The sequence below is a fragment of the Idiotropiscis lumnitzeri genome, unplaced genomic scaffold, assembly GCF_059441095.1.
Source record: "Idiotropiscis lumnitzeri isolate Australia: NSW breed Sydney's pygmy pipehorse unplaced genomic scaffold, RoL_Ilum_1.0 HiC_scaffold_298, whole genome shotgun sequence".
NCBI classification, from domain to species: Eukaryota; Metazoa; Chordata; class Actinopteri; order Syngnathiformes; family Syngnathidae; genus Idiotropiscis; species Idiotropiscis lumnitzeri.
In genome coordinates, this window is record NW_028283836.1 from 30,001 (window position 1) to 42,500 (window position 12,500).

Below are 12,500 nucleotides of genomic sequence, written 5' to 3' on the forward strand. Positions count from 1 at the left end.
TGACCAGGGGTAAGGGCGTGAGTAAGAATTTGCACTAAGTCCAACAGGAGACTGGGGGCCGGCGTTGGTGAAAGTCAGGCCGAAGAGGACGGCCTTCCCCCGGACGCGAGGTGGGCCGAGTGGCCCCTAAGTTCAACCGCGTGGAGGCTCCGGAGGAGACAGGCCGGCATCCGTGAAAGTCAGGCCGAAGAGGATGGCCTCCCCCCGGACGCGAGGTGGGCCGAGTGGCCCCTAAGTTCAACCGCGTGGAGGCTCCGGAGGAGACAGGCCGGCGTCCGTGAAAGTCAGGCCGAAGAGGACGGCCTTCCCCCGGACGCGAGGTGGGCCGAGTGGCCCCTAAGTTCAACCGCGTGGAGGCTCCGGAGGAGACAGGCCGGCGTCCGTGAAAGTCAGGCCGAAGAGGATGGCCTCCTCCCGGACGCGAGGTGGGCCGAATTGCACTAAGTGCGACCAGGGGTTGGACGTTTAGGTGACCAGGGGTGGGCCACTTAGGCGACCAGGGGTGGGCCACTTAGGCGACCAGGGGTGGGCCACTTAGGCGACCAGGGGTGGGCCACTTAGGCGACCAGGGGTGGGCCACTTAGGTGACCAGGGGCGGCAGGTTTAGGCGACCAGGGGTGGGCCGTTTAGGTGACCAGGGGTAAGGGGTTTAGGCGACCAGGGGTGGGACGTTTAGGTGACCAGGGGTGGGACGTTTAGGTGACCAGGGGTGGGCCACTTAGGCGACCAGGGGTAAGGGGTTTAGGTGACCAGGGGTAAGGGGTTTAGGCGACCAGGGGTGAGACGTTTAGGCGACCAGGGGTAAGGGGTTTAGGTGACCAGGGGTAAGGGGGTTAGGCGACCTGGGGCTGGAGAGGAGCACCTTCCCGGGCACAGGCAGGGAGCGAGCGCCCACCCCCAGCTCCATCGCTCCGGGGGTAATAGGCCGGCGTCTGCCACACTTAGCCCGGAGAGGAGCACCTTCCCCGGGCACGGGCCGGGAGCGAGCGCCCCCCAGCTCCATCGCTCCGGGGGTAATAGGCCGGCGTCTGCCACACTTAGGCCGGAGAGGAGCACCTTCCCCGGGCACGGGCGGGGAGCGAGCGCCCCCCAGCTCCATCGCTCCGGGGGTAATAGGCCGGCGTCTGCCACACTTAGCCCGGAGAGGAGCACCTTCCCCGGGCACGGGCGGGGAGCGAGCGCCCCCAGCTCCATCGCTCCGGGGGTAATAGGCCGGCGTCTGTCACACTTAGCCCGAATAGGAGCACCTTCCCCGGGCACGGGAGGTGCCAAGCGGCCCCTAAGTCTACCCTCATGGAAGCTCCGGAGGAGGAGGGCGGGCGTGTGTCACACTTAGCCCGGAGAGGAGCACCTTCCCCGGGCACAGGCGGTGCCAAGCGGCCCCTAAGTTTGCCCTTATGGAAGCTCCGGAGGAGGAGTGCGGGCGTGTGTCACACTTAGCCCGGAGAGGAGCACCTTCCCCGGGCACAGGCGGTGCCAAGCGGCCCCTAAGTTTGCCCAAATGGAAGCTCCGGAGGAGGAGTGCGGGCGTGTGTCACACTTGGCCCGAATAGGAGCACCTTCCCCGGGCACAGGCGGTGCCAAGCGGCCCCTAAGTTTACCCTCATGGAAACTCCGGAGGAGGAGGGCGGGCGTGTGTCACACTTGGCCCGAATATGAGGACCTTCCCCGGGCACAGGCCGTGCCAAGCGGCCCCTAAGTCTACCCTTATGGAAGCTCCGGAGGAGGAGTGCATGCTGCCTGACAGTGAAGCCGAATAGGAGCACCTTCCCCGGGCACAGACGGTGCCAAGCGGCCCCTAAGTTTGCCCTTATGGAAGCTCCGGAGGAGGAGTGCATGCTGTGTGACAGTGAAGCCGAATAGGAGCACCTTCCCCGGGCACAGACGGTGCCAAGCGGCCCCTAAGTCTACCCTTATGGAAGCTCCGGAGGAGGAGTGCGGGCGTGTGTCACACTTGGCCCGAATATGAGCACCTTCCCCGGGCACAGGCGGTGCCAAGCGGCCCCTAAGTTTGCCCAAATGGAAGCTCCGGAGGAGGAGTGCGGGCGTGTGTCACACTTGGCCCGAATATGAGCACCTTCCCCGGGCACAGGCGGTGCCAAGCGGCCCCTAAGTTTGCCCAAATGGAAGCTCCGGAGGAGGAGTGCGGGCGTGTGTCACACTTGGCCCGAATATGAGCACCTTCCCCGGGCACAGACGGTGCCAAGCGGCCCCTAAGTTTGCCCAAATGGAAGCTCCAGGAGGAGGAGTGCATGCTGCCTGACAGTGAAGCCGACTATGAGCACCTTCCCCGGGCACAGGCGGTGCCAAGCGGCCCCTAAGTCTACCCTCATGGAAGCTCCGGAGGAGGAGTGCGGGCGTGTGTCACACTTGGCCCGAATATGAGCACCTTCCCCGGGCACAGACGGTGCCAAGCGGCCCCTAAGTTTGCCCAAATGGAAGCTCCGGAGGAGGAGTGCACGCTGTGTGACAGTGAAGCCGAATATGAGCACCTTCCCCGGGCACAGGCGGTGCCAAGCGGCCCCTAAGTTTGCCCTTATGGAAGCTCCGGAGGAGGAGTGCATGCTGTGTGACAGTGAAGCCGAATATGAGCACCTTCCCCGGGCACAGGCGGTGCCAAGCGGCCCCTAAGTTTGCCCAAATGGAAGCTCCGGAGGAGGAGTGCGGGCGTGTGTCACACTTGGCCCGAATAGGAGCACCTTCCCCGGGCACGGGCGGTGCCAAGCGGCCCCTAAGTTTGCCCAAATGGAAGCTCCGGAGGAGGAGTGCATGCTGCCTGACAGTGAAGCCGAATATGAGCACCTTCCCCGGGCACAGGCGGTGCCAAGCGGCCCCTAAGTCTACCCTAATGGAAGCTCCGGAGGAGGAGGGCGGGCGTGTGTCACACTTGGCCCGAATAGGAGCACCTTCCCCGGGCACAGGCGGTGCAAAGCGGCCCCTAAGTCGGTAAAGGTTGAAATAAGTAAATAAATACAAAAAGGACGAGGGGGGAAAAAAAAAGGCAAAAACGTATAAAATTCCCCCATTCATTTCAATGGGCTCGGCCGAATTGGGCTTGCGGGACCGCCGAGGGCACGCCGGAGGGCGGTTGAGTCGGTAAAAGTTGAAATAAATGAATAAATACAAAAAGGACGAGGGGGGGGAAAAAAAGGCAAAAACGTATAAAATTCCCCCATTCATTTCAATGGGCTCGGCCGAATTGGGCTTGCGGGACCGCCGAGGGCACGCCGGAGGGCGGTTGAGTCGGTAAAAGTTGAAATAAATGAATAAATACAAAAAGAACGAGGGGGGGGGGAAAAAAGGCAAAAACGTATAAAATTCCCCCATTCATTTCAATGGGCTCGGCCGAATTGGGCTTGCGGGACCGCCGAGGGCACGCCGGAGGGCGGTTGAGTCGGTAAAAGTTGAAATAAATGAAAATACAAAAAGGACGAGGGGGGGGAAAAAAAAGGCAAAAACGTATAAAATTCCCCCATTCATTTCAATGGGCTCGGCCGAATTGGGCTTGCGGGACCGCCGAGGGCACGCCGGAGGGCGGTTGAGTCGGTAAAAGTTGAAATAAATGAATAAATACAAAAAGAACGAGGGGGGGGGGAAAAAAGGCAAAAACGTATAAAATTCCCCCATTCATTTCAATGGGCTCGGCCGAATTGGGCTTGCGGGACCGCCGAGGGCACGCCGGAGGGCGGTTGAGTCGGTAAAAGTTGAAATAAATGAATAAATACAAAAAGAACGAGGGGGGGAAAAAAGGCAAAAACGTATAAAATCCCCCCATTCATTTCAATGGGCTCGGCCGAATTGGGCTTGCGGGACCGCCGAGGGCACGCCGGAGGGCGGTTGAGTCGGTAAAAGTTGAAATAAATGAATAAATACAAAAAGAACGAGGGGGGGAAAAAAAAGGCAAAAACGTATAAAATTCCCCCATTCATTTCAATGGGTTCGGCCGAATTGGGCTTGCGGGACCGCCGAGGGCACGCCGGAGGGCGGTTGAGTCGGTAAAAGTTGAAATAAATGAATAAATACAAAAAGAACGAGGGGGGGAAAAAAGGCAAAAACGTATAAAATCCCCCCATTCATTTCAATGGGCTCGGCCGAATTGGGCTTGCGGGACCGCCGAGGGCACGCCGGAGGGCGGTTGAGTCGGTAAAAGTTGAAATAAATGAATAAATACAAAAAGAACGAGGGGGGGGGAAAAAAGGCAAAAACGTATAAAATTCCCCCATTCATTTCAATGGGCTCGGCCGAATTGGGCTTGCGGGACCGCCGAGGGCACGCCGGAGGGCGGTTGAGTCGGTAAAAGTTGAAATAAATGAATAAATACAAAAAGAACGAGGGGGGGAAAAAAGGCAAAAACGTATAAAATCCCCCCATTCATTTCAATGGGCTCGGCCGAATTGGGCTTGCGGGACCGCCGAGGGCACGCCGGAGGGCGGTTGAGTCGGTAAAAGTTGAAATAAATGAATAAATACAAAAAGAACGAGGGGGGGGAAAAAAAAGGCAAAAACGTATAAAATTCCCCCATTCATTTCAATGGGCTCGGCCGAATTGGGCTTGCGGGACCGCCGAGGGCACGCCGGAGGGCGGTTGAGTCGGTAAAAGTTGAAATAAATGAATAAATACAAAAAGAACGAGGGGGGGAAAAAAGGCAAAAACGTATAAAATCCCCCCATTCATTTCAATGGGCTCGGCCGAATTGGGCTTGCGGGACCGCCGAGGGCACGCCGGAGGGCGGTTGAGTCGGTAAAAGTTGAAATAAATGAATAAATACAAAAAGAACGAGGGGGGGAAAAAAAAGGCAAAAACGTATAAAATTCCCCCATTCATTTCAATGGGTTCGGCCGAATTGGGCTTGCGGGACCGCCGGGGGCACGCCGGAGGGCGGTTGAGTCGGTAAAAGTTGAAATAAATGAATAAATACAAAAAGAACGAGGGGGGGAAAAAAGGCAAAAACGTATAAAATCCCCCCATTCATTTCAATGGGCTCGGCCGAATTGGGCTTGCGGGACCGCCGAGGGCACGCCGGAGGGCGGTTGAGTCGGTAAAAGTTGAAATAAATGAATAAATACAAAAAGAACGAGGGGGGGGGGAAAAAAGGCAAAAACGTATAAAATTCCCCCATTCATTTCAATGGGCTCGGCCGAATTGGGCTTGCGGGACCGCCGAGGGCACGCCGGAGGGCGGTTGAGTCGGTAAAAGTTGAAATAAATGAATAAATACAAAAAGAACGAGGGGGGGAAAAAAGGCAAAAACGTATAAAATCCCCCCATTCATTTCAATGGGCTCGGCCGAATTGGGCTTGCGGGACCGCCGAGGGCACGCCGGAGGGCGGTTGAGTCGGTAAAAGTTGAAATAAATGAATAAATACAAAAAGAACGAGGGGGGGAAAAAAAAGGCAAAAACGTATAAAATTCCCCCATTCATTTCAATGGGTTCGGCCGAATTGGGCTTGCGGGACCGCCGGGGGCACGCCGGAGGGCGGTTGAGTCGGTAAAAGTTGAAATAAATGAATAAATACAAAAAGAACGAGGGGGGGAAAAAAAAGGCAAAAACGTATAAAATTCCCCCATTCATTTCAATGGGTTCGGCCGAATTGGGCTTGCGGGACCGCCGGGGGCACGCCGGAGGGCGGTTGAGTCGGTAAAAGTTGAAATAAATGAATAAATACAAAAAGAACGAGGGGGGGAAAAAAGGCAAAAACGTATAAAATCCCCCCATTCATTTCAATGGGCTCGGCCGAATTGGGCTTGCGGGACCGCCGAGGGCACGCCGGAGGGCGGTTGAGTCGGTAAAAGTTGAAATAAATGAATAAATACAAAAAGAACGAGGGGGGAAAAAAAGGCAAAAACGTATAAAATTCCCCCATTCATTTCAATGGGCTCGGCCGAATTGGGCTTGCGGGACCGCCGAGGGCACGCCGGAGGGCGGTTGAGTCGGTAAAAGTTGAAATAAATGAATAAATACAAAAAGAACGAGGGGGGGAAAAAAAAGGCAAAAACGTATAAAATTCCCCCATTCATTTCAATGGGCTCGGCCGAATTGGGCTTGCGGGACCGCCGAGGGCACGCCGGAGGGCGGTTGAGTCGGTAAAAGTTGAAATAAATGAATAAATACAAAAAGAACGAGGGGGGGGGAAAAAAGGCAAAAACGTATAAAATTCCCCCATTCATTTCAATGGGCTCGGCCGAATTGGGCTTGCGGGACCGCCGAGGGCACGCCGGAGGGCGGTTGAGTCGGTAAAAGTTGAAATAAATGAATAAATACAAAAAGAACGAGGGGGGGAAAAAAAAGGCAAAAACGTATAAAATTCCCCCATTCATTTCAATGGGCTCGGCTAAAATGGGCCTGCAGTACTGCCGAGAGGCCGCCGGAGGACGCCCTAGTAGGCAAACGTTGATCCCCACACACGAGGGGTCAGTTAGGCGACCAGGGGTAGCGTTTAGGCGACCAGGGGTAGCGTTTAGGTGACCAGGGGAAGCGTTTAGGCGACCAGGGGTAGCGTTTAGGTGACCAGGGGTAGCGTTTAGGCGACCAGGGGTAGCGTTTAGGCGACCAGGGGTAGCGTTTAGGCGACCAGGGGTAGCTTTTAGGCGACCAGGGGTAGCTTTTAGGCGACCAGGGGTAGCGTTTAGGCGACCAGGGGCGTTGCAGTTCCGCCGAATTGCATTAGGGGCGCTGCAGTAGGCAAACGTTCTTCCCCCCTAGTCAGAGGGTCATTTGCCTACTTCCCAGGTTTACCCGGGTTTTCCAAAACACCTGGGGCACATTTTCAGGGATCACGTTTTTAGAAACAAAAATATTCATAATTTCTTCTAAGTCCCCTTTCCAGCGGGGAACTTTGAAACATTGTATCCGACCACTGAAGGCTGTTGGCGGGCACGGCGCGGCAAACAGCCCGCACTCAGGCATGGAGCTCCGGGGAAAGTTGCCTAATTTCTTCTAAGTCCCCTTTCCAGCGGGGAACTTTGAAACATTGTATCCGACCGTGGAAGGCTGTTGGCGGGCACGGCGCGGCTCATAGCCGGCCCTCAGGCACGGAGCTCCGGGTGAATTTTCACAAATTTCTTCTAAGTCCCCTTTCCAGCGGGGAACTTTGAAACATTGTATCCGACCGTGGAAGGCTGTTGGCGGGCACGGCGCGGCTCATAGCCGGCCCTCGGGCACGGAGCTCCGGGTGAATTTTACAAATTTCTTCTAAGTCCCCTTTCCAGCGGGGAACTTTGAAACATTGTATCCGACCGTGGAAGGCTGTTGGCGGGCACGGCGCGGCTCATAGCCGGCCCTCGGGCACGGAGCTCCGGGTGAATTTTTACAAATTTCTTCTAAGTCCCCTTTCCAGCGGGGAACTTTGAAACATTGTATCCGACCGTGGAAGGCTGTTGGCGGGCACGGCGCGGCTCATAGCCGGCCCTCGGGCACGGAGCTCCGGGTGAATTTTCACAAATTTCTTCTAAGTCCCCTTTCCAGCGGGGAACTTTGAAACATTGTATCCGACCGTGGAAGGCTGTTGGCGGGCACGGCGCGGCTCATAGCCGGCCCTCAGGCACGGAGCTCCGGGTGAATTTTCACAAATTTCTTCTAAGTCCCCTTTCCAGCGGGGAACTTTGAAACATTGTATCCGACCAAAGGAAGGCTGTTGGCGGGCGCGGCGCGGCTCATAGCCGGCCCTCGGGCACGGAGCTCCGGGTGAATTTTACTCAATTCTTCTAAGTCCCCTTTCCAGCGGGGAACTTTCAAACATTGTATCCGACCACTGAAGGCTGTTGGCGGGCGCGGCGCGGCTCATAGCCGGCCCTCAGGCACGGAGCTCCGGGTGAATTTTCACAAATTTCTTCTAAGTCCCCTTTCCAGCGGGGAACTTTGAAACATTGTATCCGACCGTGGAAGGCTGTTGGCGGGCACGGCGCGGCTCATAGCCGGCCCTCGGGCACGGAGCTCCGGGTGAATTTTCACAAATTTCTTCTAAGTCCCCTTTCCAGCGGGGAACTTTGAAACATTGTATCCGACCGTGGAAGGCTGTTGGCGGGCACGGCGCGGCTCATAGCCGGCCCTCGGGCACGGAGCTCCGGGTGAATTTTTACAAATTTCTTCTAAGTCCCCTTTCCAGCGGGGAACTTTGAAACATTGTATCCGACCGTGGAAGGCTGTTGGCGGGCACGGCGCGGCTCATAGCCGGCCCTCGGGCACGGAGCTCCGGGTGAATTTTCACAAATTTCTTCTAAGTCCCCTTTCCAGCGGGGAACTTTGAAACATTGTATCCGACCGTGGAAGGCTGTTGGCGGGCACGGCGCGGCTCATAGCCGGCCCTCGGGCACGGAGCTCCGGATGAATTTTTACAAATTTCTTCTAAGTCCCCTTTCCAGCGGGGAACTTTGAAACATTGTATCCGACCGTGGAAGGCTGTTGGCGGGCACGGCGCGGCTCATAGCCGGCCCTCGGGCACGGAGCTCCGGGTGAATTTTCACAAATTTCTTCTAAGTCCCCTTTCCAGCGGGGAACTTTGAAACATTGTATCCGACCGTGGAAGGCTGTTGGCGGGCGCGGCGCGGCTCATAGCCGGCCCTCGGGCACGGAGCTCCGGGTGAATTTTTACAAATTTCTTCTAAGTCCCCTTTCCAGCGGGGAACTTTGAAACATTGTATCCGACCGTGGAAGGCTGTTGGCGGGCACGGCGGGGCTCATAGCCGGCCCTCGGGCACGGAGCTCCGGGTGAATTTTTACAAATTTCTTCTAAGTCCCCTTTCCAGCGGGGAACTTTGAAACATTGTATCCGACCGTGGAAGGCTGTTGGCGGGCACGGCGGGGCTCATAGCCGGCCCTCGGGCACGGAGCTCCGGGTGAATTTTACAAATTTCTTCTAAGTCCCCTTTCCAGCGGGGAACTTTGAAACATTGTATCCGACCAAAGGAAGGCTGTTGGCGGGCGCGGCGCGGCTCATAGCCGGCCCTCGGGCACGGAGCTCCGGGTGAATTTTACAAATTTCTTCTAAGTCCCCTTTCCAGCGGGGAACTTTGAAACATTGTATCCGACCGTGGAAGGCTGTTGGCGGACGCGGCGCGGCTCACAGCCCGCCCTCAGGCACGGAGCTCCGGGGGAATTTCCCCCTCATTTCTTCTAAGTCCCCTTTCCAGCGGGGAACTTTCAAACATTGTATCCGACCGTGGAAGGCTGTTGGCGGGCACGGCGCGGCTCATAGCCGGCCCTCAGGCACGGAGCTCCGGGTGAATTTGACAAATTCCTTCTAAGTCCCCTTTCCAGCGGGGAACTTTGAAACATTGTATCCGACCGTGGAAGGCTGTTGGCGGGCACGGCGCGGCTCATAGCCGGCCCTCAGGCACGGAGCTCCGGGTGAATTTGACAAATTCCTTCTAAGTCCCCTTTCCAGCGGGGAACTTTGAAACATTGTATCCGACCGTGGAAGGCTGTTGGCGGGCACGGCGCGGCTCATAGCCGGCCCTCAGGCACGGAGCTCCGGGTGAATTTTTACAAATTTCTTCTAAGTCCCCTTTCCAGCGGGGAACTTTGAAACATTGTATCCGACCACTGAAGGCTGTTGGCGGACGCGGCGCGGCTCACAGCCCGCCCTCAGGCACGGAGCTCCGGGGAAATTTGGCTCATTTCTTCTAAGTCCCCTTTCCAGCGGGGACCTTTCAAACATTGTATCCGACCACTGAAGGCTGTTGGCGGGCGCGGCGCGGCTCACAGCCCGCCCTCAGGCACGGAGCTCCGGGGAAATTTGCCTCATTTCTTCTAAGTCCCCTTTCCAGCGGGGAACTTTCAAACATTGTATCCGACCACTGAAGGCTGTTGGCGGGCGCGGCGCGGCTCACAGCCCGCCCTCAGGCACGGAGCTCCGGGGAAATTTGCCTCATTTCTTCTAAGTCCCCTTTCCAGCGGGGAACTTTCATACATTGTATCCGACCACTGAAGGCTGTTGGCGGACGCGGCGCGGCTCACAGCCCGCCCTCAGGCACGGAGCTCCGGGGGAATTTGCCCCCTCATTTCTTCTAAGTCCCCTTTAGGCGACCAGGGGTTGACAATTTAGGTGACCAGGGGTTGACAATTTAGGCGACCAGGGGTGACTTTTAGGCGACCAGGGGTGAGGTTTAGGCGACCAGGGGTGAGGTTTAGGCGACCAGGGGTAGCGTTTAGGCGACCAGGGGCGTTGCAGTTCCGCCGAATTGCATTAGGGGCGCTGCAGTAGGCAAACGTTTTTACCCCTAGTCAGAGGGTCATTTGCCTACTTCCCAGGTTTACCCGGGTTTTCCAAAACACCTGGGGCACATTTTTAGGAACCACGTTTTTAGAAACAAAAATTCTTCTATGTCCACCTCCGTGAAAGAAATTGCCCAATGGTTCCCGCGGAAGAGAGCTGCCAGGCGGACGCATACTGCAATAACGGCCGCCCTGGCGCTCTGGTGGATGTTATCCTCGAAATTTCTTCTATGTGCCCATTCCAGCGGGCAACTTGCGAACAATGGTGTCCGACCATGGAAGGCTGTTGGCGGACGCGGCGCGGCTCACAGCCCGCCCTCAGGCACGGAGCTCCGGGGGAATTTTCCCCTCATTTCTTCTAAGTCCCCATTCCAGCGGGGAGCTTGCAAACGTGGTATCCGACCACTGAAGGCTGTTGGCGGGCACGGCCCCACCAGCGCAACACGGCACTTCCTATGACTCGGGTCCGACGCAGGAGGAGCGGTCCTCCCGGCCCCGCCACACGGCACTTCCTATGACTCGGGTCCGACGCAGGAGGAGCGGTCCTCCCGGCCCCGCCACACGGCACTTCCTATGACTCGGGTCCGACGCAGGAGGAGCGGTCCTCCCGGCCCCGCCACACGGCACTTCCTATGACTCGGGTCCGACGCAGGAGGAGCGGTCCTCCCGGCCCCGCCACACGGCACTTCCCATGACTCGGGTCCGACGCAGGAGGAGCGGTCCTCCCGGCCCCACCACCGCCACACGGCACTTCCCATGACCCGGGTCCGACGCAGGAGGAGCGGTCCTCCCGGCCCCACCGCAACACACACAACCACTGACCGATTGGCAATCATGACCCGCCATCGGAGGGCCCCTGCCGGCCCCGGCCTCGCGCCGGGGTGTTCGGAGTGGACGGTTCCTTCGGCCTGCGGGTCGACCTCTGAGCGTTGGCCGGCACCGCAGCACACACAACCACTGACCGATTGGCAATCATGACCCGCCATCGGAGGGCCCCTGCCGGCCCCGGCCTCGCGCCGGGGTGTTCGGGTGGACGGTTCCTTCGGCCTGCGGGTCGACCTCTGAGCGTTGGCCGGCACCGCAGCACACACATAACCACTGACCGATTGGCAATCATGACCCGCCATCGGAGGGCCCCTGCCGGCCCCGGCCTCGCGCCGGGGTGTTCGGGTGGACGGTTCCTTCGGCCTGCGGGTCGACCTCTGAGCGTTGGCCGGCACCGCATCACCGCAGCACACATAACCACTGACCGATTGGCAATCATGACCCGCCATCGGAGGGCCCCTGCCGGCCCCGGCCTCGCGCCGGGGTGTTCGGGTGGACGGTTCCTTCGGCCTGCGGGTCGACCTCTGCGCGTTGGCCGGCACTTCCCTACCGTTACCCCCCCACCCCTGGGGTTGTGACAAAACGGCACTTCCTATGACTCGGGTCCGACGCTGGAGGAGCGGTCCTCCCGGCCCATCTCGCACCCACACCCTGACATATACTGCACCACACCAACCACTGACCGATTGGCAAGCATGACCCGCCATCGGAGGGCCCCTGCCGGCCCCGGCCTCGCGCCGGGGTGTTCGGGTGGACGGTTCCTTCGGCCTGCGGATCGACCTCTAGCGCACCAACCAGCGCGAAACCGCTTTCGTCGCGAGACCGAGACGACCCTGTCGCGTGCCCGTTGGCCACACGGGCCCAGAGATGTCCTACACGGGAGTTCCGCCGCGCTCGCGGGTACCCCGCGCCGCCCCGCCACGAGAGGGGCGCGGGAGCCCAGGCCCGCATCAGCCGAGCGGTCCTTTCCGAAAAAGCATGTTTCTCAAACCCTACCGGCGTCTGTCAGAAGACGCCGCCTCCGAGTGCGTGTTGCGGTCGCGGGCGTGCGGGCGGCTCCGGCTCCCTCCCGCGACTGACCGCCACGCGGTAACGCGGCCTCTACGGACCGAGTACATACCGAGGCCCAGCCGACTTCCTCACCGCGCACGGGGGCTGAATCGTAACGGAAATTTCGGTAGCCCACGTCCGAAATAAATATGAAAGAAACGAGGGAGGCTGGGGTGCCGCCGGGGGTAACCCCGCGGGAGGCCGTCTCCCGCGGGCGCCGCCCGGTCCCCGCGCCCGGCTCCCCGCTCAGCTCCGGTTCCAATGCAAGAAACACAGACCGCCGGACGCGAGGGCTACCTGGTTGATCCTGCCAGTAGCATATGCTTGTCTCAAAGATTAAGCCATGCAAGTCTAAGTACACACGGTTCCGATACAGTGAAACTGCGAATGGCTCATTAAATCAGTTATGGTTC

At 58.3% G+C, this 12,500-nt stretch overlaps 1 non-coding gene across 1 annotated transcript in view; it reads left to right on the top strand.

Moving 5' to 3' along the window:
- Positions 1 to 12,381: 12,381 nt before the first annotated feature.
- Positions 12,382 to 12,500, top strand: part of LOC148314424 (18S ribosomal RNA) — a 1,933-nt gene continuing 1,814 nt past the window's right edge. Inside the window, exon 1 of the ribosomal RNA XR_015841764.1 lies at positions 12,382 to 12,500. This exon is cut by the window's right edge and continues 1,814 nt beyond it. This is a non-coding gene — a ribosomal RNA (18S ribosomal RNA).